Raw genomic sequence first — 27,236 nt, forward strand, 5'->3', positions numbered from 1 at the left:
ATGCAATGCACAGTTGCTGAAGTTGAACCAAAATGAGCTTGTCATCTGGCTTCTGCAACTTTTAACATGAAAAATCCAATGAGGAGAAGAAAAGCAAAGCCAAAGAGTCCATCCCAAAATCCGACAAACAAGCAAAATGAACAAAAAGCATTGAATTCAATTCTTTCTGATTTTAGAAACTGCATTAAAGAAGGGGTGCACCGGTCCTGGAGATACTGCAATACCAGGTCAATGCGTGGAGTGGACAGAGCAAGCTCTTTTTCCATCTCCCTGTTCTAAAAATCCATTTAATATATGGTCCCCAGATAGGGGACGTATCAGATATTAAACTGATAAGAACAGATACTACACTTGATCTTAGCCAAAAGGCCAAGAAGCGATAACCAGAATTGGTTTCCGACTACGGTGCCACCCAAGGATTCTGAAAAGTCAATTTGTGGAGATGGCCACCTGGACTCCCGTTAAGAAGACATGCTGTCAACCTCTAGATCCCTCACATGCCTGCACTTTTCGGCTTGCTGCTGCTGCAATCCACGCGTTTTAGATCTGCATAACTCCACCTCTTTTAGCACAGTACCCTCAACCCCCGGCTGTTCCCACCCGCCTCAACACCGTTGGAAGGGAGGAGAACCAATTAAGGCGGGGGGGGGGGTGGAACGAGCAGCTGTCTACCCTTAGCAGGAGGGTTGCTGATTAATTACCTCTCCTGCTGCTGCTGCTGCTGGCTGTCCAGCAGCAGACTGAAGGTGGCTGCTGCTGTGCGCAGGTATATAAAGGCTCAGAGCCTATTATGACACGCGCAGCCAGCGTTCCATTGCCACATTCCGTCTACTGCAGGCGGGATACCTGGATGGCTGAATGTCACTGAGAAGCTCACAGAGACCGCCATAAGGAACAGTTTAAAAGAATGCCACAGACTAATCAACCAAACTTTTTGGGTTGGTTTCTCTTTTATAGTCTGCAGGCATTAAATGAAAGAAGTCAGTGTTCCAGCAGAGGGAGACAACGTTTCAGAAAAGGCATTGTAGCAAACCAAAAAAGAAATTTTAAGCGCAGCAGAGTAACCAGCTCACATACCTGTTAGCTCAGGTGAGTTTAAAAGGCTGCTGTTGATAACAAGGGCATTTGCTAAATAGATGGTGTGTGTGCAACAATATACTGAAAGGTCAATTATATTATGCAGCTTATCTCACCACCTGTAGTTATTTAGGTGAAAGCTCCAAAATGCTTGCCTAATATGTCTGTTTATCCAAAAGGAAGTATAGAGGGAGAGCTAGATAGATAGCATTGCATTACATTACATTACATGGCAATGCAATGCACAGTTGCTGAAGTTGAACCAAAATGAGCTTGTCATCTGGCTTCTGCAACTTTTAACATGAAAAATCCAATGAGGAGAAGAAAAGCAAAGCCAAAGAGTCCATCCCAAAATCCGACAAACAAGCAAAATGAACAAAAAGCATTGAATTCAATTCTTTCTGATTTTAGAAACTGCATTAAAGAAGGGGTGCACCGGTCCTGGAGATACTGCAATACCAGGTCAATGCGTGGAGTGGACAGAGCAAGCTCTTTTTCCATCTCCCTGTTCTAAAAATCCATTTAATATATGGTCCCCAGATAGGGGACGTATCAGATATTAAACTGATAAGAACAGATACTACACTTGATCTTAGCCAAAAGGCCGAGAAGCGATAACCAGAATTGGTTTCTGACTACGGTGCCACCCAAGGATTCTGAAAAGTCCATTTGTGGAGATGGCCACCTGGACTCCCGTTAAGAAGACATGCTGTCAACCTCTAGATCCCTCACATGCCTGCACTTTTCGGCTTGCTGCTGGTGCAATCCACGCGTTTTAGATCTGCATAACTCCACCTCTTTTAGCACAGTACCCTCAACCCCCGGCTGTTCCCACCCGCCTCAACACCGTCGGAAGGGAGGAGAACCATTTAAGGCGGGGGGGGGGTGGAACGAGCAGCTGTCTACCCTTAGCAGGAGGGTTGCTGATTAATTACCTCTCCTGCTGCTGCTGCTGCTGGCTGTCCAGCAGCAGACTGAAGGTGGCTGCTGCTGTGCGCAGGTATATAAAGGCTCAGAGCCTATTATGACACGCGCAGCCAGCGTTCCATTGCCACATTCCGTCTACTGCAGGCGGGATACCTGGATGGCTGAATGTCACTGAGAAGCTCACAGAGACCGCCATAAGCAACAGTTTAAAAGAATGCCACAGACTAATCAACCAAACTTTTTGGGTTGGTTTCTCTTTTATAGTCTGCAGGCATTAAATGAAAGAAGTCAGTGTTCCAGCAGAGGGAGACAACGTTTCAGAAAAGGCATTGTAGCAAACCAAAAAAGAAATTTTAAGCGCAGCAGAGTAACCAGCTCACATACCTGTTAGCTCAGGTGAGTTTAAAAGGCTGCTGTTGATAACAAGGGCATTTGCTAAATAGATGGTGTGTGTGCAACAATATACTGAAAGGTCAATTATATTGTGCAGCTTATCTCACCACCTGTAGTTATTTAGGTGAAAGCTCCAAAATGCTTGCCTAATATGTCTGTTTATCCAAAAGGAAGTATAGAGGGAGAGCTAGATAGATAGCATTGCATTACATTACATTACATGGCAATGCAATGCACAGTTGCTGAAGTTGAACCAAAATGAGCTTGTCATCTGGCTTCTGCAACTTTTAACATGAAAAATCCAATGAGGAGAAGAAAAGCAAAGCCAAAGAGTCCATCCCAAAATCCGACAAACAAGCAAAATGAACAAAATGCATTGAATTCAATTCTTTCTGATTTTAGAAACTGCATTAAAGAAGGGGTGCACCGGTCCTGGAGATACTGCAATACCAGGTCAATGCGTGGAGTGGACAGAGCAAGCTCTTTTTCCATCTCCCTGTTCTAAAAATCCATTTAATATATGGTCCCCAGATAGGGGACGTATCAGATATTAAACTGATAAGAACAGATACTACACTTGATCTTAGCCAAAAGGCCGAGAAGCGATAACCAGAATTGGTTTCCGACTACGGTGCCACCCAAGGATTCTGAAAAGTCCATTTGTGGAGATGGCCACCTGGACTCCCGTTAAGAAGACATGCTGTCAACCTCTAGATCCCTCACATGCCTGCACTTTTCGGCTTGCTGCTGCTGCAATCCACGCGTTTTAGATCTGCATAACTCCACCTCTTTTAGCACAGTACCCTCAACCCCCGGCTGTTCCCACCCGCCTCAACACCGTTGGAAGGGAGGAGAACCAATTAAGGCGGGGGGGGGGGGTGGAACGAGCAGCTGTCTACCCTTAGCAGGAGGGTTGCTGATTAATTACCTCTCCTGCTGCTGCTGCTGCTGGCTGTCCAGCAGCAGACTGAAGGTGGCTGCTGCTGTGCGCAGGTATATAAAGGCTCAGAGCCTATTATGACACGCGCAGCCAGCGTTCCATTGCCACATTCCGTCTACTGCAGGCGGGATACCTGGATGGCTGAATGTCACTGAGAAGCTCACAGAGACCGCCATAAGCAACAGTTTAAAAGAATGCCACAGACTAATCAACCAAACTTTTTGGGTTGGTTTCTCTTTTATAGTCTGCAGGCATTAAATGAAAGAAGTCAGTGTTCCAGCAGAGGGAGACAACGTTTCAGAAAAGGCATTGTAGCAAACCAAAAAAGAAATTTTAAGCGCAGCAGAGTAACCAGCTCACATACCTGTTAGCTCAGGTGAGTTTAAAAGGCTGCTGTTGATAACAAGGGCATTTGCTAAATAGATGGTGTGTGTGCAACAATATACTGAAAGGTCAATTATATTGTGCAGCTTATCTCACCACCTGTAGTTATTTAGGTGAAAGCTCCAAAATGCTTGCCTAATATGTCTGTTTATCCAAAAGGAAGTATAGAGGGAGAGCTAGATAGATAGCATTGCATTACATTACATTACATGGCAATGCAATGCACAGTTGCTGAAGTTGAACCAAAATGAGCTTGTCATCTGGCTTCTGCAACTTTTAACATGAAAAATCCAATGAGGAGAAGAAAAGCAAAGCCAAAGAGTCCATCCCAAAATCCGACAAACAAGCAAAATGAACAAAAAGCATTGAATTCAATTCTTTCTGATTTTAGAAACTGCATTAAAGAAGGGGTGCACCGGTCCTGGAGATACTGCAATACCAGGTCAATGCGTGGAGTGGACAGAGCAAGCTCTTTTTTCATCTCCCTGTTCTAAAAATCCATTTAATATATGGTCCCCAGATAGGGGACGTATCAGATATTAAACTGATAAGAACAGATACTACACTTGATCTTAGCCAAAAGGCCGAGAAGCGATAACCAGAATTGGTTTCCGACTACGGTGCCACCCAAGGATTCTGAAAAGTCCATTTGTGGAGATGGCCACCTGGACTCCCGTTAAGAAGACATGCTGTCAACCTCTAGATCCCTCACATGCCTGCACTTTTCGGCTTGCTGCTGCTGCAATCCACGCGTTTTAGATCTGCATAACTCCACCTCTTTTAGCACAGTACCCTCAACCCCCGGCTGTTCCCACCCGCCTCAACACCGTTGGAAGGGAGGAGAACCAATTAAGGCGGGGGGGGGGGGGGTGGAACGAGCATCTGTCTACCCTTAGCAGGAGGGTTGCTGATTAATTACCTCTCCTGCTGCTGCTGCTGCTGGCTGTCCAGCAGCAGACTGAAGGTGGCTGCTGCTGTGCGCAGGTATATAAAGGCTCAGAGCCTATTATGACACGCGCAGCCAGCGTTCCATTGCCACATTCCGTCTACTGCAGGCGGGATACCTGGATGGCTGAATGTCACTGAGAAGCTCACAGAGACCGCCATAAGCAACAGTTTAAAAGAATGCCACAGACTAATCAACCAAACTTTTTGGGTTGGTTTCTCTTTTATAGTCTGCAGGCATTAAATGAAAGAAGTCAGTGTTCCAGCAGAGGGAGACAACGTTTCAGAAAAGGCATTGTAGCAAACCAAAAAAGAAATTTTAAGCGCAGCAGAGTAACCAGCTCACATACCTGTTAGCTAAGGTGAGTTTAAAAGGCTGCTGTTGATAACAAGGGCATTTGTAAATAGATAGTGTGTGTGCAACAATATACTGAAAGGTCAATTATATTGTGCAGCTTATCTCACCACCTGTAGTTATTTAGGTGAAAGCTCCAAAATGCTTGCCTAATATGTCTGTTTATCCAAAAGGAAGTATAGAGGGAGAGCTAGATAGATAGCATTGCATTACATTACATTACATGGCAATGCAATGCACAGTTGCTGAAGTTGAACCAAAATGAGCTTGTCATCTGGCTTCTGCAACTTTTAACATGAAAAATCCAATGAGGAGAAGAAAAGCAAAGCCAAAGAGTCCATCCCAAAATCCGACAAACAAGCAAAATGAACAAAAAGCATTGAATTCAATTCTTTCTGATTTTAGAAACTGCATTAAAGAAGGGGTGCACCGGTCCTGGAGATACTGCAATACCAGGTCAATGCGTGGAGTGGACAGAGCAAGCTCTTTTTCCATCTCCCTGTTCTAAAAATCCATTTAATATATGGTCCCCAGATAGGGGACGTATCAGATATTAAACTGATAAGAACAGATACTACACTTGATCTTAGCCAAAAGGCCGAGAAGCGATAACCAGAATTGGTTTCCGACTACGGTGCCACCCAAGGATTCTGAAAAGTCCATTTGTGGAGATGGCCACCTGGACTCCCGTTAAGAAGACATGCTGTCAACCTCTAGATCCCTCACATGCCTGCACTTTTCGGCTTGCTGCTGCTGCAATCCACGCGTTTTAGATCTGCATAACTCCATCTCTTTTAGCACAGTACCCTCAACCCCCGGCTGTTCCCACCCGCCTCAACACCGTTGGAAGGGAGGAGAACCAATTAAGGCGGGGGGGGGGGGGGGTGGAACGAGCAGCTGTCTACCCTTAGCAGGAGGGTTGCTGATTAATTACCTCTCCTGCTGCTGCTGCTGGCTGTCCAGCAGCAGACTGAAGGTGGCTGCTGCTGTGCGCAGGTATATAAAGGCTCAGAGCCTATTTGACACGCGCAGCCAGCGTTCCATTGCCACATTCCGTCTACTGCAGGCGGGATACCTGGATGGCTGAATGTCACTGAGAAGCTCACAGAGACTGCCATAAGCAACAGTTTAAAAGAATGCCACAGACTAATCAACCAAACTTTTTGGGTTGGTTTCTCTTTTATAGTCTGCAGGCATTAAATGAAAGAAGTCAGTGTTCCAGCAGAGGGAGACAACGTTTCAGAAAAGGCATTGTAGCAAACCAAAAAAGAAATTTTAAGCGCAGCAGAGTAACCAGCTCACATACCTGTTAGCTCAGGTGAGTTTAAAAGGCTGCTGTTGATAACAAGGGCATTTGCTAAATAGATGGTGTGTGTGCAACAATATACTGAAAGGTCAATTATATTGTGCAGCTTATCTCACCACCTGTAGTTATTTAGGTGAAAGCTCCAAAATGCTTGCCTAATATGTCTGTTTATCCAAAAGGAAGTATAGAGGGAGAGCTAGATAGATAGCATTGCATTACATTACATGGCAATGCAATGCACAGTTGCTGAAGTTGAACCAAAATGAGCTTGTCATCTGGCTTCTGCAACTTTTAACATGAAAAATCCAATGAGGAGAAGAAAAGCAAAGCCAAAGAGTATATCCCAAAATCCGACAAACAAGCAAAATGAACAAAAAGCATTGAATTCAATTCTTTCTGATTTTAGAAACTGCATTAAAGAAGGGGTGCACCGGTCCTGGAGATACTGCAATACCAGGTCAATGCGTGGAGTGGACAGAGCAAGCTCTTTTTCCATCTCCCTGTTCTAAAAATCCATTTAATATATGGTCCCCATATAGGGGACGTATCAGATATTAAACTGATAAGAACAGATACTACACTTGATCTTAGCCAAAAGGCCGAGAAGCGATAACCAGAATTGGTTTCCGACTACGGTGCCACCCAAGGATTCTGAAAAGTCCATTTGTGGAGATGGCCACCTGGACTCCCGTTAAGAAGACATGCTGTCAACCTCTAGATCCCTCACATGCCTGCACTTTTCGGCTTGCTGCTGCTGCAATCCACGCGTTTTAGATCTGCATAACTCCACCTCTTTTAGCACAGTACCCTCAACCCCCGGCTGTTCCCACCCGCCTCAACACCGTTGGAAGGGAGGAGAACCAATTAAGGCGGGGGGGGGTGGAACGAGCAGCTGTCTACCCTTAGCAGGAGGGTTGCTGATTAATTACCTCTCCTGCTGCTGCTGCTGCTGGCTGTCCAGCAGCAGACTGAAGGTGGCTGCTGCTGTGCGCAGGTATATAAAGGCTCAGAGCCTATTATGACACGCGCAGCCAGCGTTCCATTGCCACATTCCGTCTACTGCAGGCGGGATACCTGGATGGCTGAATGTCACTGAGAAGCTCACAGAGACCGCCATAAGCAACAGTTTAAAAGAATGCCACAGACTAATCAACCAAACTTTTTGGGTTGGTTTCTCTTTTATAGTCTGCAGGCATTAAATGAAAGAAGTCAGTGTTCCAGCAGAGGGAGACAACGTTTCAGAAAAGGCATTGTAGCAAACCAAAAAAGAAATTTTAAGCGCAGCAGAGTAACCAGCTCACATACCTGTTAGCTCAGGTGAGTTTAAAAGGCTGCTGTTGATAACAAGGGCATTTGCTAAATAGATGGTGTGTGTGCAACAATATACTGAAAGGTCAATTATATTGTGCAGCTTATCTCACCACCTGTAGTTATTTAGGTGAAAGCTCCAAAATGCTTGCCTAATATGTCTGTTTATCCAAAAGGAAGTATAGAGGGAGAGCTAGATAGATAGCATTGCATTACATTACATTACATGGCAATGCAATGCACAGTTGCTGAAGTTGAACCAAAATGAGCTTGTCATCTGGCTTCTGCAACTTTTAACATGAAAAATCCAATGAGGAGAAGAAAAGCAAAGCCAAAGAGTCCATCCCAAAATCCGACAAACAGGCAAAATGAACAAAAAGCATTGAATTCAATTCTTTCTGATTTTAGAAACTGCATTAAAGAAGGGGTGCACCGGTCCTGGAGATACTGCAATACCAGGTCAATGCGTGGAGTGGACAGAGCAAGCTCTTTTTCCATCTCCCTGTTCTAAAAATCCATTTAATATATGGTCCCCAGATAGGGGACGTATCAGATATTAAACTGATAAGAACAGATACTACACTTGATCTTAGCCAAAAGGCCGAGAAGCGATAACCAGAATTGGTTTCCGACTACGGTGCCACCCAAGGATTCTGAAAAGTCCATTTGTGGAGATGGCCACCTGGACTCCCGTTAAGAAGACATGCTGTCAACCTCTAGATCCCTCACATGCCTGCACTTTTCGGCTTGCTGCTGCTGCAATCCACGCGTTTTAGATCTGCATAACTCCACCTCTTTTAGCACAGTACCCTCAACCCCCGGCTGTTCCCACCCGCCTCAACACCGTTGGAAGGGAGGAGAACCAATTAAGGCGGGGGGGGGGGTGGAACGAGCAGCTGTCTACCCTTAGCAGGAGGGTTGCTGATTAATTACCTCTCCTGCTGCTGCTGCTGCTGGCTGTCCAGCAGCAGACTGAAGGTGGCTGCTGCTGTGCGCAGGTATATAAAGGCTCAGAGCCTATTATGACACGCGCAGCCAGCGTTCCATTGCCACATTCCGTCTACTGCAGGCGGGATACCTGGATGGCTGAATGTCACTGAGAAGCTCACAGAGACCGCCATAAGCAACAGTTTAAAAGAATGCCACAGACTAATCAACCAAACTTTTTGGGTTGGTTTCTCTTTTATAGTCTGCAGGCATTAAATGAAAGAAGTCAGTGTTCCAGCAGAGGGAGACAACGTTTCAGAAAAGGCATTGTAGCAAACCAAAAAAGAAATTTTAAGCGCAGCAGAGTAACCAGCTCACATACCTGTTAGCTCAGGTGAGTTTAAAAGGCTGCTGTTGATAACAAGGGCATTTGCTAAATAGATGGTGTGTGTGCAACAATATACTGAAAGGTCAATTATATTGTGCAGCTTATCTCACCACCTGTAGTTATTTAGGTGAAAGCTCCAAAATGCTTGCCTAATATGTCTGTTTATCCAAAAGGAAGTATAGAGGGAGAGCTAGATAGATAGCATTGCATTACATTACATTACATGGCAATGCAATGCACAGTTGCTGAAGTTGAACCAAAATGAGCTTGTCATCTGGCTTCTGCAACTTTTAACATGAAAAATCCAATGAGGAGAAGAAAAGCAAAGCCAAAGAGTCCATCCCAAAATCCGACAAACAAGCAAAATGAACAAAAAGCATTGAATTCAATTCTTTCTGATTTTAGAAACTGCATTAAAGAAGGGGTGCACCGGTCCTGGAGATACTGCAATACCAGGTCAATGCGTGGAGTGGACAGAGCAAGCTCTTTTTCCATCTCCCTGTTCTAAAAATCCATTTAATATATGGTCCCCAGATAGGGGACGTATCAGATATTAAACTGATAAGAACAGATACTACACTTGATCTTAGCCAAAAGGCCGAGAAGCGATAACCAGAATTGGTTTCCGACTACGGTGCCACCCAAGGATTCTGAAAAGTCCATTTGTGGAGATGGCCACCTGGACTCCCGTTAAGAAGACATGCTGTCAACCTCTAGATCCCTCACATGCCTGCACTTTTCGGCTTGCTGCTGCTGCAATCCACGCGTTTTAGATCTGCATAACTCCACCTCTTTTAGCACAGTACCCTCAACCCCCGGCTGTTCCCACCCGCCTCAACACCGTTGGAAGGGAGGAGAACCAATTAAGGCGGGGGGGGGGGGTGGAACGAGCAGCTGTCTACCCTTAGCAGGAGGGTTGCTGATTAATTACCTCTCCTGCTGCTGCTGCTGCTGGCTGTCCAGCAGCAGACTGAAGGTGGCTGCTGCTGTGCGCAGGTATATAAAGGCTCAGAGCCTATTATGACATGCGCAGCCAGCGTTCCATTGCCACATTCCGTCTACTGCAGGCGGGATACCTGGATGGCTGAATGTCACTGAGAAGCTCACAGAGACCGCCATAAGCAACAGTTTAAAAGAATGCCACAGACTAATCAACCAAACTTTTTGGGTTGGTTTCTCTTTTATAGTCTGCAGGCATTAAATGAAAGAAGTCAGTGTTCCAGCAGAGGGAGACAACGTTTCAGAAAAGGCATTGTAGCAAACCAAAAAAGAAATTTTAAGCGCAGCAGAGTAACCAGCTCACATACCTGTTAGCTCAGGTGAGTTTAAAAGGCTGCTGTTGATAACAAGGGCATTTGCTAAATAGATGGTGTGTGTGCAACAATATACTGAAAGGTCAATTATATTGTGCAGCTTATCTCACCACCTGTAGTTATTTAGGTGAAAGCTCCAAAATGCTTGCCTAATATGTCTGTTTATCCAAAAGGAAGTATAGAGGGAGAGCTAGATAGATAGCATTGCATTACATTACATTACATGGCAATGCAATGCACAGTTGCTGAAGTTGAACCAAAATGAGCTTGTCATCTGGCTTCTGCAACTTTTAACATGAAAAATCCAATGAGGAGAAGAAAAGCAAAGCCAAAGAGTCCATCCCAAAATCCGACAAACAAGCAAAATGAACAAAAAGCATTGAATTCAATTCTTTCTGATTTTAGAAACTGCATTAAAGAAGGGGTGCACCGGTCCTGGAGATACTGCAATACCAGGTCAATGCGTGGAGTGGACAGAGCAAGCTCTTTTTCCATCTCCCTGTTCTAAAAATCCATTTAATATATGGTCCCCAGATAGGGGACGTATCAGATATTAAACTGATAAGAACAGATACTACACTTGATCTTAGCCAAAAGGCCGAGAAGCGATAACCAGAATTGGTTTCCGACTACGGTGCCACCCAAGGATTCTGAAAAGTCCATTTGTGGAGATGGCCACCTGGACTCCCGTTAAGAAGACATGCTGTCAACCTCTAGATCCCTCACATGCCTGCACTTTTCGGCTTGCTGCTGCTGCAATCCACGCGTTTTAGATCTGCATAACTCCACCTCTTTTAGCACAGTACCCTCAACCCCCGGCTGTTCCCACCCGCCTCAACACCGTTGGAAGGGAGGAGAACCAATTAAGGCGGGGGGGGGGGCGGTGGAATGAGCAGCTGTCTACCCTTAGCAGGAGGGTTGCTGATTAATTACCTCTCCTGCTGCTGCTGCTGCTGGCTGTCCAGCAGCAGACTGAAGGTGGCTGCTGCTGTGCGCAGGTATATAAAGGCTCAGAGCCTATTATGACACGCGCAGCCAGCGTTCCATTGCCACATTCCGTCTACTGCAGGCGGGATACCTGGATGGCTGAATGTCACTGAGAAGCTCACAGAGACCGCCATAAGCAACAGTTTAAAAGAATGCCACAGACTAATCAACCAAACTTTTTGGGTTGGTTTCTCTTTTATAGTCTGCAGGCATTAAATGAAAGAAGTCAGTGTTCCAGCAGAGGGAGACAACGTTTCAGAAAAGGCATTGTAGCAAACCAAAAAAGAAATTTTAAGCGCAGCAGAGTAACCAGCTCACATACCTGTTAGCTCAGGTGAGTTTAAAAGGCTGCTGTTGATAACAAGGGCATTTGCTAAATAGATGGTGTGTGTGCAACAATATACTGAAAGGTCAATTATATTGTGCAGCTTATCTCACCACCTGTAGTTATTTAGGTGAAAGCTCCAAAATGCTTGCCTAATATGTCTGTTTATCCAAAAGGAAGTATAGAGGGAGAGCTAGATAGATAGCATTGCATTACATTACATTACATGGCAATGCAATGCACAGTTGCTGAAGTTGAACCAAAATGAGCTTGTCATCTGGCTTCTGCAACTTTTAACATGAAAAATCCAATGAGGAGAAGAAAAGCAAAGCCAAAGAGTCCATCCCAAAATCCGACAAACAAGCAAAATGAACAAAAAGCATTGAATTCAATTCTTTCTGATTTTAGAAACTGCATTAAAGAAGGGGTGCACCGGTCCTGGAGATACTGCAATACCAGGTCAATGCGTGGAGTGGACAGAGCAAGCTCTTTTTCCATCTCCCTGTTCTAAAAATCCATTTAATATATGGTCCCCAGATAGGGGACGTATCAGATATTAAACTGATAAGAACAGATACTACACTTGATCTTAGCCAAAAGGCCGAGAAGCGATAACCAGAATTGGTTTCCGACTACGGTGCCACCCAAGGATTCTGAAAAGTCCATTTGTGGAGATGGCCACCTGGACTCCCGTTAAGAAGACATGCTGTCAACCTCTAGATCCCTCACATGCCTGCACTTTTCGGCTTGCTGCTGCTGCAATCCACGCGTTTTAGATCTGCATAACTCCACCTCTTTTAGCACAGTACCCGCAACCCCCGGCTGTTCCCACCCGCCTCAACACCGTTGGAAGGGAGGAGAACCAATTAAGGCGGGGGGGGGTGGAACGAGCAGCTGTCTACCCTTAGCAGGAGGGTTGCTGATTAATTACCTCTCCTGCTGCTGCTGCTGCTGGCTGTCCAGCAGCAGACTGAAGGTGGCTGCTGCTGTGCGCAGGTATATAAAGGCTCAGAGCCTATTATGACACGCGCAGCCAGCGTTCCATTGCCACATTCCGTCTACTGCAGGCGGGATACCTGGATGGCTGAATGTCACTGAGAAGCTCACAGAGACCGCCATAAGCAACAGTTTAAAAGAATGCCACAGACTAATCAACCAAACTTTTTGGGTTGGTTTCTCTTTTATAGTCTGCAGGCATTAAATGAAAGAAGTCAGTGTTCCAGCAGAGGGAGACAACGTTTCAGAAAAGGCATTGTAGCAAACCAAAAAAGAAATTTTAAGCGCAGCAGAGTAACCAGCTCACATACCTGTTAGCTCAGGTGAGTTTAAAAGGCTGCTGTTGATAACAAGGGCATTTGCTAAATAGATGGTGTGTGTGCAACAATATACTGAAAGGTCAATTATATTGTGCAGCTTATCTCACCACCTGTAGTTATTTAGGTGAAAGCTCCAAAATGCTTGCCTAATATGTCTGTTTATCCAAAAGGAAGTATAGAGGGAGAGCTAGATAGATAGCATTGCATTACATTACATTACATGGCAATGCAATGCACAGTTGCTGAAGTTGAACCAAAATGAGCTTGTCATCTGGCTTCTGCAACTTTTAACATGAAAAATCCAATGAGGAGAAGAAAAGCAAAGCCAAAGAGTCCATCCCAAAATCCGACAAACAAGCAAAATGAACAAAAAGCATTGAATTCAATTCTTTCTGATTTTAGAAACTGCATTAAAGAAGGGGTGCACCGGTCCTGGAGATACTGCAATACCAGGTCAATGCGTGGAGTGGACAGAGCAAGCTCTTTTTCCATCTCCCTGTTCTAAAAATCCATTTAATATATGGTCCCCAGATAGGGGACGTATCAGATATTAAACTGATAAGAACAGATACTACACTTGATCTTAGCCAAAAGGCCGAGAAGCGATAACCAGAATTGGTTTCCGACTACGGTGCCACCCAAGGATTCTGAAAAGTCCATTTGTGGAGATGGCCACCTGGACTCCCGTTAAGAAGACATGCTGTCAACCTCTAGATCCCTCACATGCCTGCACTTTTCGGCTTGCTGCTGCTGCAATCCACGCGTTTTAGATCTGCATAACTCCACCTCTTTTAGCACAGTACCCTCAACCCCCAGCTGTTCCCACCCGCCTCAACACCGTTGGAAGGGAGGAGAACCAATTAAGGCGGGGGGGGGGGTGGAACGAGCAGCTGTCTACCCTTAGCAGGAGGGTTGCTGATTAATTACCTCTCCTGCTGCTGCTGCTGCTGGCTGTCCAGCAGCAGACTGAAGGTGGCTGCTGCTGTGCGCAGGTATATAAAGGCTCAGAGCCTATTATGACACACGCAGCCAGCGTTCCATTGCCACATTCCGTCTACTGCAGGCGGGATACCTGGATGGCTGAATGTCAATGAGAAGCTCACAGAGACCGCCATAAGCAACAGTTTAAAAGAATGCCACAGACTAATCAACCAAACTTTTTGGGTTGGTTTCTCTTTTATAGTCTGCAGGCATTAAATGAAAGAAGTCAGTGTTCCAGCAGAGGGAGACAACGTTTCAGAAAAGGCATTGTAGCAAACCAAAAAAGAAATTTTAAGCGCAGCAGAGTAACCAGCTCACATACCTGTTAGCTCAGGTGAGTTTAAAAGGCTGCTGTTGATAACAAGGGCATTTGCTAAATAGATGGTGTGTGTGCAACAATATACTGAAAGGTCAATTATATTGTGCAGCTTATCTCACCACCTGTAGTTATTTAGGTGAAAGCTCCAAAATGCTTGCCTAATATGTCTGTTTATCCAAAAGGAAGTATAGAGGGAGAGCTAGATAGATAGCATTGCATTACATTACATTACATGGCAATGCAATGCACAGTTGCTGAAGTTGAACCAAAATGAGCTTGTCATCTGGCTTCTGCAACTTTTAACATGAAAAATCCAATGAGGAGAAGAAAAGCAAAGCCAAAGAGTCCATCCCAAAATCCGACAAACAAGCAAAATGAACAAAAAGCATTGAATTCAATTCTTTCTGATTTTAGAAACTGCATTAAAGAAGGGGTGCACCGGTCCTGGAGATACTGCAATACCAGGTCAAAGCGTGGAGTGGACAGAGCAAGCTCTTTTTCCATCTCCCTGTTCTAAAAATCCATTTAATATATGGTCCCCAGATAGGGGACGTATCAGATATTAAACTGATAAGAACAGATACTACACTTGATCTTAGCCAAAAGGCCGAGAAGCGATAACCAGAATTGGTTTCCGACTACGGTGCCACCCAAGGATTCTGAAAAGTCCATTTGTGGAGATGGCCACCTGGACTCCCGTTAAGAAGACATGCTGTCAACCTCTAGATCCCTCACATGCCTGCACTTTTCGGCTTGCTGCTGCTGCAATCCACGCGTTTTAGATCTGCATAACTCCACCTCTTTTAGCACAGTACCCTCAACCCCCGGCTGTTCCCACCCGCCTCAACACCGTTGGAAGGGAGGAGAACCAATTAAGGCGGGGGGGGGGGTGGAACGAGCAGCTGTCTACCCTTAGCAGGAGGGTTGCTGATTAATTACCTCTCCTGCTGCTGCTTCTGCTGGCTGTCCAGCAGCAGACTGAAGGTGGCTGCTGCTGTGCGCAGGTATATAAAGGCTCAGAGCCTATTATGACACGCGCAGCCAGCGTTCCATTGCCACATTCCGTCTACTGCAGGCGGGATACCTGGATGGCTGAATGTCACTGAGAAGCTCACAGAGACCGCCATAAGCAACAGTTTAAAAGAATGCCACAGACTAATCAACCAAACTTTTTGGGTTGGTTTCTCTTTTATAGTCTGCAGGCATTAAATGAAAGAAGTCAGTGTTCCAGCAGAGGGAGACAACGTTTCAGAAAAGGCATTGTAGCAAACCAAAAAAGAAATTTTAAGCGCAGCAGAGTAACCAGCTCACATACCTGTTAGCTCAGGTGAGTTTAAAAGGCTGCTGTTGATAACAAGGGCATTTGCTAAATAGATGGTGTGTGTGCAACAATATACTGAAAGGTCAATTATATTGTGCAGCTTATCTCACCACCTGTAGTTATTTAGGTGAAAGCTCCAAAATGCTTGCCTAATATGTCTGTTTATCCAAAAGGAAGTATAGAGGGAGAGCTAGATAGATAGCATTGCATTACATTACATTACATGGCAATGCAATGCACAGTTGCTGAAGTTGAACCAAAATGAGCTTGTCATCTGGCTTCTGCAACTTTTAACATGAAAAATCCAATGAGGAGAAGAAAAGCAAAGCCAAAGAGTCCATCCCAAAATCCGACAAACAAGCAAAATGAACAAAAAGCATTGAATTCAATTCTTTCTGATTTTAGAAACTGCATTAAAGAAGGGGTGCACCGGTCCTGGAGATACTGCAATACCAGGTCAATGCGTGGAGTGGACAGAGCAAGCTCTTTTTCCATCTCCCTGTTCTAAAAATCCATTTAATATATGGTCCCCAGATAGGGGACGTATCAGATATTAAACTGATAAGAACAGATACTACACTTGATCTTAGCCAAAAGGCCGAGAAGCGATAACCAGAATTGGTTTCCGACTACGGTGCCACCCAAGGATTCTGAAAAGTCCATTTGTGGAGATGGCCACCTGGACTCCCGTTAAGAAGACATGCTGTCAACCTCTAGATCCCTCACATGCCTGCACTTTTCGGCTTGCTGCTGCTGCAATCCACGCGTTTTAGATCTGCATAACTCCACCTCCTTTAGCACAGTACCCTCATCCCCCGGCTGTTCCCACCCGCCTCAACACCGTTGGAAGGGAGGAGAACCAATTAAGGCGGGGGGGGGGGTGGAACGAGCAGCTGTCTACCCTTAGCAGGAGGGTTGCTGATTAATTACCTCTCCTGCTGCTGCTGCTGCTGGCTGTCCAGCAGCAGACTGAAGGTGGCTGCTGCTGTGCGCAGGTATATAAAGGCTCAGAGCCTATTATGACACGCGCAGCCAGCGTTCCATTGCCACATTCCGTCTACTGCAGGCGGGATACCTGGATGGCTGAATGTCACTGAGAAGCTCACAGAGACCGCCATAAGCAACAGTTTAAAAGAATGCCACAGACTAATCAACCAAACTTTTTGGGTTGGTTTCTCTTTTATAGTCTGCAGGCATTAAATGAAAGAAGTCAGTGTTCCAGCAGAGGGAGACAACGTTTCAGAAAAGGCATTGTAGCAAACCAAAAAAGAAATTTTAAGCGCAGCAGAGTAACCAGCTCACATACCTGTTAGCTCAGGTGAGTTTAAAAGGCTGCTGTTGATAACAAGGGCATTTGCTAAATAGATGGTGTGTGTGCAACAATATACTGAAAGGTCAATTATATTGTGCAGCTTATCTAACCACCTGTAGTTATTTAGGTGAAAGCTCCAAAATGCTTGCCTAATATGTCTGTTTATCCAAAAGGAAGTATAGAGGGAGAGCTAGATAGATAGCATTGCATTACATTACATTACATGGCAATGCAATGCACAGTTGCTGAAGTTGAACCAAAATGAGCTTGTCATCTGGCTTCTGCAACTTTTAACATGAAAAATCCAATGAGGAGAAGAAAAGCAAAGCCAAAGAGTCCATCCCAAAATCCGACAAACAAGCAAAATGAACAAAAAGCATTGAATTCAATTCTTTCTGATTTTAGAAACTGCATTAAAGAAGGGGTGCACCGGTCCTGGAGATACTGCAATACCAGGTCAATGCGTGGAGTGGACAGAGCAAGCTCTTTTTCCATCTCCCTGTTCTAAAAATCCATTTAATATATGGTCCCCAGATAGGGGACGTATCAGATATTAAACTGATAAGAACAGATACTACACTTGATCTTAGCCAAAAGGCCGAGAAGCGATAACCAGAATTGGTTTCCGACTACGGTGCCACCCAAGGATTCTGAAAAGTCCATTTGTGGAGATGGCCACCTGGACTCCCGTTAAGAAGACATGCTGTCAACCTCTAGATCCCTCACATGCCTGCACTTTTCGGCTTGCTGCTGCTGCAATCCACGCGTTTTAGATCTGCATAACTCCACCTCTTTTAGCACAGTACCCTCAACCCCCGGCTGTTCCCACCCGCCTCAACACCGTTGGAAGGGAGGAGAACCAATTAAGGCGGGGGGGGGGTTGAACGAGCAGCTGTCTACCCTTAGCAGGAGGGTTGCTGATTAATTACCTCTCCTGCTGCTGCTGCTGCTGGCTGTCCAGCAGCAGACTGAAGGTGGCTGCTGCTGTGCGCAGGTATATAAAGGCTCAGAGCCTATTATGACACGCGCAGCCAGCGTTCCATTGCCACATTCCGTCTACTGCAGGCGGGATACCTGGATGGCTGAATGTCACTGAGAAGCTCACAGAGACCGCCATAAGCAACAGTTTAAAAGAATGCCACAGACTAATCAACCAAACTTTTTGGGTTGGTTTCTCTTTTATAGTCTGCAGGCATTAAATGAAAGAAGTCAGTGTTCCAGCAGAGGGAGACAACGTTTCAGAAAAGGCATTGTAGCAAACCAAAAAAGAAATTTTAAGCGCAGCAGAGTAACCAGCTCACATACCTGTTAGCTCAGGTGAGTTTAAAAGGCTGCTGTTGATAACAAGGGCATTTGCTAAATAGATGGTGTGTGTGCAACAATATACTGAAAGGTCAATTATATTGTGCAGCTTATCTCACCACCTGTAGTTATTTAGGTGAAAGCTCCAAAATGCTTGCCTAATATGTCTGTTTATCCAAAAGGAAGTATAGAGGGAGAGCTAGATAGATAGCATTGCATTACATTACATTACATGGCAATGCAATGCACAGTTGCTGAAGTTGAACCAAAATGAGCTTGTCATCTGGCTTCTGCAACTTTTAACATGAAAAATCCAATGAGGAGAAGAAAAGCAAAGCCAAAGAGTCCATCCCAAAATCCGACAAACAAGCAAAATGAACAAAAAGCATTGAATTCAATTCTTTCTGATTTTAGAAACTGCATTAAAGAAGGGGTGCACCAGTCCTGGAGATACTGCAATACCAGGTCAATGCGTGGAGTGGACAGAGCAAGCTCTTTTTCCATCTCCCTGTTCTAAAAATCCATTTAATATATGGTCCCCAGATAGGGGACGTATCAGATATTAAACTGATAAGAACAGATACTACACTTGATCTTAGCCAAAAGGCCGAGAAGCGATAACCAGAATTGGTTTCCGACTACGGTGCCACCCAAGGATTCTGAAAAGTCCATTTGTGGAGATGGCCACCTGGACTCCCGTTAAGAAGACATGCTGTCAACCTCTAGATCCCTCACATGCCTGCACTTTTCGGCTTGCTGCTGCTGCAATCCACGCGTTTTAGATCTGCATAACTCCACCTCTTTTAGCACAGTACCCTCAACCCCCGGCTGTTCCCACCCGCCTCAACACCGTTGGAAGGGAGGAGAACCAATTAAGGCGGGGGGGGGGGGGAACGAGCAGCTGTCTACCCTTAGCAGGAGGGTTGCTGATTAATTACCTCTCCTGCTGCTGCTGCTGCTGGCTGTCCAGCAGCAGACTGAAGGTGGCTGCTGCTGTGCGCAGGTATATAAAGGCTCAGAGCCTATTATGACACGCGCAGCCAGCGTTCCATTGCCACATTCCGTCTACTGCAGGCGGGATACCTGGATGGCTGAATGTCACTGAGAAGCTCACAGAGACCGCCATAAGCAACAGTTTAAAAGAATGCCACAGACTAATCAACCAAACTTTTTGGGTTGGTTTCTCTTTTATAGTCTGCAGGCATTAAATGAAAGAAGTCAGTGTTCCAGCAGAGGGAGACAACGTTTCAGACAAGGCATTGTAGCAAACCAAAAAAGAAATTTTAAGCGCAGCAGAGTAACCAGCTCACATACCTGTTAGCTCAGGTGAGTTTAAAAGGCTGCTGTTGATAACAAGGGCATTTGCTAAATAGATGGTGTGTGTGCAACAATATACTGAAAGGTCAATTATATTGTGCAGCTTATCTCACCACCTGTAGTTATTTAGGTGAAAGCTCCAAAATGCTTGCCTAATATGTCTGTTTATCCAAAAGGAAGTATAGAGGGAGAGCTAGATAGATAGCATTGCATTACATTACATTACATGGCAATGCAATGCACAGTTGCTGAAGTTGAACCAAAATGAGCTTGTCATCTGGCTTCTGCAACTTTTAACATGAAAAATCCAATGAGGAGAAGAAAAGCAAAGCCAAAGAGTCCATCCCAAAATCCGACAAACAAGCAAAATGAACAAAAAGCATTGAATTCAATTCTTTCTGATTTTAGAAACTGCATTAAAGAAGGGGTGCACCGGTCCTGGAGATACTGCAATACCAGGTCAATGCGTGGAGTGGACAGAGCAAGCTCTTTTTCCATCTCCCTGTTCTAAAAATCCATTTAATATATGGTCCCCAGATAGGGGACGTATCAGATATTAAACTGATAAGAACAGATACTACACTTGATCTTAGCCAAAAGGACGAGAAGCGATAACCAGAATTGGTTTCCGACTACGGTGCCACCCAAGGATTCTGAAAAGTCCATTTGTGGAGATGGCCACCTGGACTCCCGTTAAGAAGACATGCTGTCAACCTCTAGATCCCTCACATGCCTGCACTTTTCGGCTTGCTGCTGCTGCAATCCACGCGTTTTAGATCTGCATAACTCCACCTCTTTTAGAACAGTACCCTCAACCCCCGGCTGTTCCCACCCGCCTCAACACCGTTGGAAGGGAGGAGAACCAATTAAGGCGGGGGGGGGGGGTGGAACGAGCAGCTGTCTACCCTTAGCAGGAGGGTTGCTGATTAATTACCTCTCCTGCTGCTGCTGCTGCTGGCTGTCCAGCAGCAGACTGAAGGTGGCTGCTGCTGTGCGCAGGTATATAAAGGCTCAGAGCCTATTATGACACGCGCAGCCAGCGTTCCATTGCCACATTCCGTCTACTGCAGGCGGGATACCTGGATGGCTGAATGTCACTGAGAAGCTCACAGAGACCGCCATAAGCAACAGTTTAAAAGAATGCCACAGACTAATCAACCAAACTTTTTGGGTTGGTTTCTCTTTTATAGTCTGCAGGCATTAAATGAAAGAAGTCAGTGTTCCAGCAGAGGGAGACAACGTTTCAGAAAAGGCATTGTAGCAAACCAAAAAAGAAATTTTAAGCGCAGCAGAGTAACCAGCTCACATACCTGTTAGCTCAGGTGAGTTTAAAAGGCTGCTGTTGATAACAAGGGCATTTGCTAAATAGATGGTGTGTGTGCAACAATATACTGAAAGGTCAATTATATTGTGCAGCTTATCTCACCACCTGTAGTTATTTAGGTGAAAGCTCCAAAATGCTTGCCTAATATGTCTGTTTATCCAAAAGGAAGTATAGAGGGAGAGCTAGATAGATAGCATTGCATTACATTACATTACATGGCAATGCAATGCACAGTTGCTGAAGTTGAACCAAAATGAGCTTGTCATCTGGCTTCTGAAACTTTTAACATGAAAAATCCAATGAGGAGAAGAAAAGCAAAGCCAAAGAGTCCATCCCAAAATCCGACAAACAAGCAAAATGAACAAAAAGCATTGAATTCAATTCTTTCTGATTTTAGAAACTGCATTAAAGAAGGGGTGCACCGGTCCTGGAGATACTGCAATACCAGGTCAATGCGTGGAGTGGACAGAGCAAGCTCTTTTTCCATCTCCCTGTTCTAAAAATCCATTTAATATATGGTCCCCAGATAGGGGACGTATCAGATATTAAACTGATAAGAACAGATACTACACTTGATCTTAGCCAAAAGGCCGAGAAGCGATAACCAGAATTGGTTTCCGACTACGGTGCCACCCAAGGATTCTGAAAAGTCCATTTGTGGAGATGGCCACCTGGACTCCCGTTAAGAAGACATGCTGTCAACCTCTAGATCCCTCACATGCCTGCACTTTTCGGCTTGCTGCTGCTGCAATCCACGCGTTTTAGATCTGCATAACTCCACCTCTTTTAGCACAGTACCCTCAACCCCCGGCTGTTCCCACCCGCCTCAGCACCGTTGGAAGGGAGGAGAACCAATTAAGGCGGGGGGGGGGGGTGGAACGAGCAGCTGTCTACCCTTAGCAGGAGGGTTGCTGATTAATTACCTCTCCTGCTGCTGCTGCTGCTGGCTGTCCAGCAGCAGACTGAAGGTGGCTGCTGCTGTGCGCAGGTATATAAAGGCTCAGAGCCTATTATGACACGCGCAGCCAGCGTTCCATTGCCACATTCCGTCTACTGCAGGCGGGATACCTGGATGGCTGAATGTCACTGAGAAGCTCACAGAGACCGCCATAAGCAACAGTTTAAAAGAATGCCACAGACTAATCAACCAAACTTTTTGGGTTGGTTTCTCTTTTATAGTCTGCAGGCATTAAATGAAAGAAGTCAGTGTTCCAGCAGAGGGAGACAACGTTTCAGAAAAGGCATTGTAGCAAACCAAAAAAGAAATTTTAAGCGCAGCAGAGTAACCAGCTCACATACCTGTTAGCTCAGGTGAGTTTAAAAGGCTGCTGTTGATAACAAGGGCATTTGCTAAATAGATGGTGTGTGTGCAACAATATACTGAAAGGTCAATTATATTGTGCAGCTTATCTCACCACCTGTAGTTATTTAGGTGAAAGCTCCAAAATGCTTGCCTAATATGTCTGTTTATCCAAAAGGAAGTATAGAGGGAGAGCTAGATAGATAGCATTGCATTACATTACATTACATTACATGGCAATGCAATGCACAGTTGCTGAAGTTGAACCAAAATGAGCTTGTCATCTGGCTTCTGCAACTTTTAACATGAAAAATCCAATGAGGAGAAGAAAAGCAAAGCCAAAGAGTCCATCCCAAAATCCGACAAACAAGCAAAATGAACAAAAAGCATTGAATTCAATTCTTTCTGATTTTAGAAACTGCATTAAAGAAGGGGTGCACCGGTCCTGGAGATACTGCAATACCAGGTCAATGCGTGGAGTGGACAGAGCAAGCTCTTTTTCCATCTCCCTGTTCTAAAAATCCATTTAATATATGGTCCCCAGATAGGGGACGTATCAGATATTAAACTGATAAGAACAGATACTACACTTGATCTTAGCCAAAAGGACGAGAAGCGATAACCAGAATTGGTTTCCGACTACGGTGCCACCCAAGGATTCTGAAAAGTCCATTTGTGGAGATGGCCACCTGGACTCCCGTTAAGAAGACATGCTGTCAACCTCTAGATCCCTCACATGCCTGCACTTTTCGGCTTGCTGCTGCTGCAATCCACGCGTTTTAGATCTGCATAACTCCACCTCTTTTAGCACAGTACCCTCAACCCCCGGCTGTTCCCACCCGCCTCAACACCGTTGGAAGGGAGGAGAACCAATTAAGGCGGGGGGGGGGGGTGGAACGAGCAGCTGTCTACCCTTAGCAGGAGGGTTGCTGATTAATTACCTCTCCTGCTGCTGCTGGCTGTCCAGCAGCAGACTGAAGGTGGCTGCTGCTGTGCGCAGGTATATAAAGGCTCAGAGCCTATTATGACACGCGCAGCCAGCGTTCCATTGCCACATTCCGTCTACTGCAGGCGGGATACCTGGATGGCTGAATGTCACTGAGAAGCTCACAGAGACCGCCATAAGCAACAGTTTAAAAGAATGCCACAGACTAATCAACCAAACTTTTTGGGTTGGTTTCTCTTTTATAGTCTGCAGGCATTAAATGAAAGAAGTCAGTGTTCCAGCAGAGGGAGACAACGTTTCAGAAAAGGCATTGTAGCAAACCAAAAAAGAAATTTTAAGCGCAGCAGAGTAACCAGCTCACATACCTGTTAGCTCAGGTGAGTTTAAAAGGCTGCTGTTGATAACAAGGGCATTTGCTAAATAGATGGTGTGTGTGCAACAATATACTGAAAGGTCAATTATATTGTGCAGCTTATCTCACCACCTGTAGTTATTTAGGTGAAAGCTCCAAAATGCTTGCCTAATATGTCTGTTTATCCAAAAGGAAGTATAGAGGGAGAGCTAGATAGATAGCATTGCATTACATTACATTACATGGCAATGCAATGCACAGTTGCTGAAGTTGAACCAAAATGAGCTTGTCATCTGGCTTCTGCAACTTTTAACATGAAAAATCCAATGAGGAGAAGAAAAGCAAAGCCAAAGAGTCCATCCCAAAATCCGACAAACAAGCAAAATGAACAAAAAGCATTGAATTCAATTCTTTCTGATTTTAGAAACTGCATTAAAGAAGGGGTGCACCGGTCCTGGAGATACTGCAATACCAGGTCAATGCGTGGAGTGGACAGAGCAAGCTCTTTTTCCATCTCCCTGTTCTAAAAATCCATTTAATATATGGTCCCCAGATAGGGGACGTATCAGATATTAAACTGATAAGAACAGATACTACACTTGATCTTAGCCAAAAGGCCGAGAAGCGATAACCAGAATTGGTTTCCGACTACGGTGCCACCCAAGGATTCTGAAAAGTCCATTTGTGGAGATGGCCACCTGGACTCCCGTTAAGAAGACATGCTGTCAACCTCTAGATCCCTCACATGCCTGCACTTTTTGGCTTGCTGCTGCTGCAATCCACGCGTTTTAGATCTGCATAACTCCACCTCTTTTAGCACAGTACCCTCAACCCCCGGCTGTTCCCACCCGCCTCAACACCGTTGGAAGGGAGGAGAACAAATTAAGGTGGGGGGGGGGGGTGGAACGAGCAGCTGTCTACCCTTAGCAGGAGGGTTGCTGATTAATTACCTCTCCTGCTGCTGCTGCTGCTGGCTGTCCAGCAGCAGACTGAAGGTGGCTGCTGCTGTGCGCAGGTATATAAAGGCTCAGAGCCTATTATGACACGCGCAGCCAGCGTTCCATTGCCACATTCCGTCTACTGCAGGCGGGATACCTGGATGGCTGAATGTCACTGAGAAGCTCACAGAGACCGCCATAAGCAACAGTTTAAAAGAATGCCACAGACTAATCAACCAAACTTTTTGGGTTGGTTTCTCTTTTATAGTCTGCAGGCATTAAATGAAAGAAGTCAGTGTTCCAGCAGAGGGAGACAACGTTTCAGAAAAGGCATTGTAGCAAACCAAAAAAGAAATTTTAAGCGCAGCAGAGTAACCAGCTCACATACCTGTTAGCTCAGGTGAGTTTAAAAGGCTGCTGTTGATAACAAGGGCATTTGCTAAATAGATGGTGTGTGTGCAACAATATACTGAAAGGTCAATTATATTGTGCAGCTTATCTCACCACCTGTAGTTATTTAGGTGAAAGCTCCAAAATGCTTGCCTAATATGTCTGTTTATCCAAAAGGAAGTATAGAGGGAGAGCTAGATAGATAGCATTGCATTACATTACATTACATGGCAATGCAATGCACAGTTGCTGAAGTTGAACCAAAATGAGCTTGTCATCTGGCTTCTGCAACTTTTAACATGAAAAATCCAATGAGGAGAAGAAAAGCAAAGCCAAAGAGTCCATCCCAAAATCCGACAAACAAGCAAAATGAACAAAAAGCATTGAATTCAATTCTTTCTGATTTTAGAAACTGCATTAAAGAAGGGGTGCACCGGTCCTGGAGATACTGCAATACCAGGTCAATGCGTGGAGTGGACAGAGCAAGCTCTTTTTCCATCTCCCTGTTCTAAAAATCCATTTAATATATGGTCCCCAGATAGGGGACGTATCAGATATTAAACTGATAAGAACAGATACTACACTTGATCTTAGCCAAAAGGCCGAGAAGCGATAACAAGAATTGGTTTCCGACTACGGTGCCACCCAAGGATTCTGAAAAGTCCATTTGTGGAGATGGCCACCTGGACTCCCGTTAAGAAGACATGCTGTCAACCTCTAGATCCCTCACATGCCTGCACTTTTTGGCTTGCTGCTGCTGCAATCCACGCGTTTTAGATCTGCATACCTCCACCTCTTTTAGCACAGTACCCTCAACCCCCGGCTGTTCCCACCCGCCTCAACACCGTTGGAAGGGAGGAGAACAAATTAAGGTGGGGGGGGGGGTGGAACGAGCAGCTGTCTACCCTTAGCAGGAGGGTTGCTGATTAATTACCTCTCCTGCTGCTGCTGCTGCTGGCTGTCCAGCAGCAGACTGAAGGTGGCTGCTGCTGTGCGCAGGTATATAAAGGCTCAGAGCCTATTATGACACGCGCAGCCAGCGTTCCATTGCCACATTCCGTCTACTGCAGGCGGGATACCTGGATGGCTGAATGTCACTGAGAAGCTCACAGAGACCGCCATAAGCAACAGTTTAAAAGAATGCCACAGACTAATCAACCAAACTTTTTGGGTTGGTTTCTCTTTTATAGTCTGCAGGCATTAAATGAAAGAAGTCAGTGTTCCAGCAGAGGGAGACAACGTTTCAGAAAAGGCATTGTAGCAAACCAAAAAAGAAATTTTAAGCGCAGCAGAGTAACCAGCTCACATACCTGTTAGCTCAGGTGAGTTTAAAAGGCTGCTGTTGATAACAAGGGCATTTGCTAAATAGATGGTGTGTGTGCAACAATATACTGAAAGGTCAATTATATTGTGCAGCTTATCTCACCACCTGTAGTTATTTAGGTGAAAGCTCCAAAATGCTTGCCTAATATGTCTGTTTATCCAAAAGGAAGTATAGAGGGAGAGCTAGATAGATAGCATTGCATTACATTACATTACATGGCAATGCAATGCACAGTTGCTGAAGTTGAACCAAAATGAGCTTGTCATCTGGCTTCTGCAACTTTTAACATGAAAAATCCAATGAGGAGAAGAAAAGCAAAGCCAAAGAGTCCATCCCAAAATCCGACAAACAAGCAAAATGAACAAAAAGCATTGAATTCAATTCTTTCTGATTTTAGAAACTGCATTAAAGAAGGGGTGCACCGGTCCTGGAGATACTGCAATACCAGGTCAATGCGTGGAGTGGACAGAGCAAGCTCTTTTTCCATCTCCCTGTTCTAAAAATCCATTTAATATATGGTCCCCAGATAGGGGACGTATCAGATATTAAACTGATAAGAACAGATACTACACTTGATCTTAGCCAAAAGGCCGAGAAGCGATAACAAGAATTGGTTTCCGACTACGGTGCCACCCAAGGATTCTGAAAAGTCGATTTGTGGAGATGGCCACCTGGACTCCCGTTAAGAAGACATGCTGTCAACCTCTAGATCCCTCACATGCCTGCACTTTTCGGCTTGCTGCTGCTGCAATCCACGCGTTTTAGATCTGCATAACTCCACCTCTTTTAGCACAGTACCCTCAACCCCCGGCTGTTCCCACCCGCCTCAACACCGTTGGAAGGGAGGAGAACCAATTAAGGCGGGGGGGGGTGGAACGAGCAGCTGTCTACCCTTAGCAGGAGGGTTGCTGATTAATTACCTCTCCTGCTGCTGCTGCTGCTGGCTGTCCAGCAGCAGACTGAAGGTGGCTGCTGCTGTGCGCAGGTATATAAAGGCTCAGAGCCTATTATGACACGCGCAGCCAGCGTTCCATTGCCACATTCCGTCTACTGCAGGCGGGATACCTGGATGGCTGAATGTCACTGAGAAGCTCACAGAGACCGCCATAAGCAACAGTTTAAAAGAATGCCACAGACTAATCAACCAAACTTTTTGGGTTGGTTTCTCTTTTATAGTCTGCAGGCATTAAATGAAAGAAGTCAGTGTTCCAGCAGAGGG

General features: G+C 45.2%; 21 non-coding genes across 21 annotated transcripts; all 21 read right to left on the bottom strand.

Moving 5' to 3' along the window:
* Positions 1-190: 190 nt before the first annotated feature.
* Positions 191-381, bottom strand: LOC141191206 (U2 spliceosomal RNA). The gene has a single exon (XR_012265205.1). It is a non-coding gene; the product is annotated as a U2 spliceosomal RNA (small nuclear RNA).
* A 1,121-nt stretch (positions 382-1,502) lies between these two features.
* LOC141188884 (U2 spliceosomal RNA) lies at positions 1,503-1,693 on the bottom strand. The gene has a single exon (XR_012262961.1). It is a non-coding gene; the product is annotated as a U2 spliceosomal RNA (small nuclear RNA).
* A 1,120-nt stretch (positions 1,694-2,813) lies between these two features.
* LOC141188885 (U2 spliceosomal RNA) lies at positions 2,814-3,004 on the bottom strand. Its single transcript, XR_012262962.1, has one exon. It is a non-coding gene; the product is annotated as a U2 spliceosomal RNA (small nuclear RNA).
* A 1,122-nt stretch (positions 3,005-4,126) lies between these two features.
* Positions 4,127-4,317, bottom strand: LOC141184518 (U2 spliceosomal RNA). The gene has a single exon (XR_012259265.1). It is a non-coding gene; the product is annotated as a U2 spliceosomal RNA (small nuclear RNA).
* A 1,123-nt stretch (positions 4,318-5,440) lies between these two features.
* On the bottom strand, positions 5,441-5,631 carry LOC141188886 (U2 spliceosomal RNA). The gene has a single exon (XR_012262963.1). It is a non-coding gene; the product is annotated as a U2 spliceosomal RNA (small nuclear RNA).
* Positions 5,632-6,747: 1,116 nt separating this feature from the next.
* LOC141191289 (U2 spliceosomal RNA) lies at positions 6,748-6,938 on the bottom strand. Its single transcript, XR_012265287.1, has one exon. It is a non-coding gene; the product is annotated as a U2 spliceosomal RNA (small nuclear RNA).
* A 1,119-nt stretch (positions 6,939-8,057) lies between these two features.
* Positions 8,058-8,248, bottom strand: LOC141188887 (U2 spliceosomal RNA). The gene has a single exon (XR_012262964.1). It is a non-coding gene; the product is annotated as a U2 spliceosomal RNA (small nuclear RNA).
* Positions 8,249-9,369: 1,121 nt separating this feature from the next.
* On the bottom strand, positions 9,370-9,560 carry LOC141188888 (U2 spliceosomal RNA). The gene has a single exon (XR_012262965.1). It is a non-coding gene; the product is annotated as a U2 spliceosomal RNA (small nuclear RNA).
* Positions 9,561-10,682: 1,122 nt separating this feature from the next.
* Positions 10,683-10,873, bottom strand: LOC141188890 (U2 spliceosomal RNA). The gene has a single exon (XR_012262967.1). It is a non-coding gene; the product is annotated as a U2 spliceosomal RNA (small nuclear RNA).
* Positions 10,874-11,997: 1,124 nt separating this feature from the next.
* Positions 11,998-12,188, bottom strand: LOC141188891 (U2 spliceosomal RNA). Its single transcript, XR_012262968.1, has one exon. It is a non-coding gene; the product is annotated as a U2 spliceosomal RNA (small nuclear RNA).
* Positions 12,189-13,307: 1,119 nt separating this feature from the next.
* Positions 13,308-13,498, bottom strand: LOC141188892 (U2 spliceosomal RNA). The gene has a single exon (XR_012262969.1). It is a non-coding gene; the product is annotated as a U2 spliceosomal RNA (small nuclear RNA).
* A 1,121-nt stretch (positions 13,499-14,619) lies between these two features.
* On the bottom strand, positions 14,620-14,810 carry LOC141184619 (U2 spliceosomal RNA). The gene has a single exon (XR_012259357.1). It is a non-coding gene; the product is annotated as a U2 spliceosomal RNA (small nuclear RNA).
* A 1,121-nt stretch (positions 14,811-15,931) lies between these two features.
* On the bottom strand, positions 15,932-16,122 carry LOC141188893 (U2 spliceosomal RNA). Its single transcript, XR_012262970.1, has one exon. It is a non-coding gene; the product is annotated as a U2 spliceosomal RNA (small nuclear RNA).
* Positions 16,123-17,243: 1,121 nt separating this feature from the next.
* Positions 17,244-17,434, bottom strand: LOC141188894 (U2 spliceosomal RNA). Its single transcript, XR_012262971.1, has one exon. It is a non-coding gene; the product is annotated as a U2 spliceosomal RNA (small nuclear RNA).
* A 1,120-nt stretch (positions 17,435-18,554) lies between these two features.
* LOC141184246 (U2 spliceosomal RNA) lies at positions 18,555-18,745 on the bottom strand. Its single transcript, XR_012259020.1, has one exon. It is a non-coding gene; the product is annotated as a U2 spliceosomal RNA (small nuclear RNA).
* Positions 18,746-19,865: 1,120 nt separating this feature from the next.
* On the bottom strand, positions 19,866-20,056 carry LOC141185448 (U2 spliceosomal RNA). The gene has a single exon (XR_012260110.1). It is a non-coding gene; the product is annotated as a U2 spliceosomal RNA (small nuclear RNA).
* Positions 20,057-21,178: 1,122 nt separating this feature from the next.
* On the bottom strand, positions 21,179-21,369 carry LOC141188895 (U2 spliceosomal RNA). The gene has a single exon (XR_012262972.1). It is a non-coding gene; the product is annotated as a U2 spliceosomal RNA (small nuclear RNA).
* A 1,127-nt stretch (positions 21,370-22,496) lies between these two features.
* LOC141185449 (U2 spliceosomal RNA) lies at positions 22,497-22,687 on the bottom strand. The gene has a single exon (XR_012260111.1). It is a non-coding gene; the product is annotated as a U2 spliceosomal RNA (small nuclear RNA).
* A 1,116-nt stretch (positions 22,688-23,803) lies between these two features.
* Positions 23,804-23,994, bottom strand: LOC141188896 (U2 spliceosomal RNA). The gene has a single exon (XR_012262973.1). It is a non-coding gene; the product is annotated as a U2 spliceosomal RNA (small nuclear RNA).
* Positions 23,995-25,116: 1,122 nt separating this feature from the next.
* On the bottom strand, positions 25,117-25,307 carry LOC141188897 (U2 spliceosomal RNA). Its single transcript, XR_012262974.1, has one exon. It is a non-coding gene; the product is annotated as a U2 spliceosomal RNA (small nuclear RNA).
* Positions 25,308-26,428: 1,121 nt separating this feature from the next.
* Positions 26,429-26,619, bottom strand: LOC141188898 (U2 spliceosomal RNA). The gene has a single exon (XR_012262975.1). It is a non-coding gene; the product is annotated as a U2 spliceosomal RNA (small nuclear RNA).
* Positions 26,620-27,236: the final 617 nt, after the last annotated feature.

Source organism: Phyllobates terribilis, unplaced genomic scaffold (assembly GCF_046119375.1).
Source record: "Phyllobates terribilis strain yellow unplaced genomic scaffold, ASM4611937v1 Scaffold_40__1_contigs__length_11209783, whole genome shotgun sequence".
In the NCBI taxonomy this organism is placed as follows: Eukaryota; Metazoa; Chordata; class Amphibia; order Anura; family Dendrobatidae; genus Phyllobates; species Phyllobates terribilis.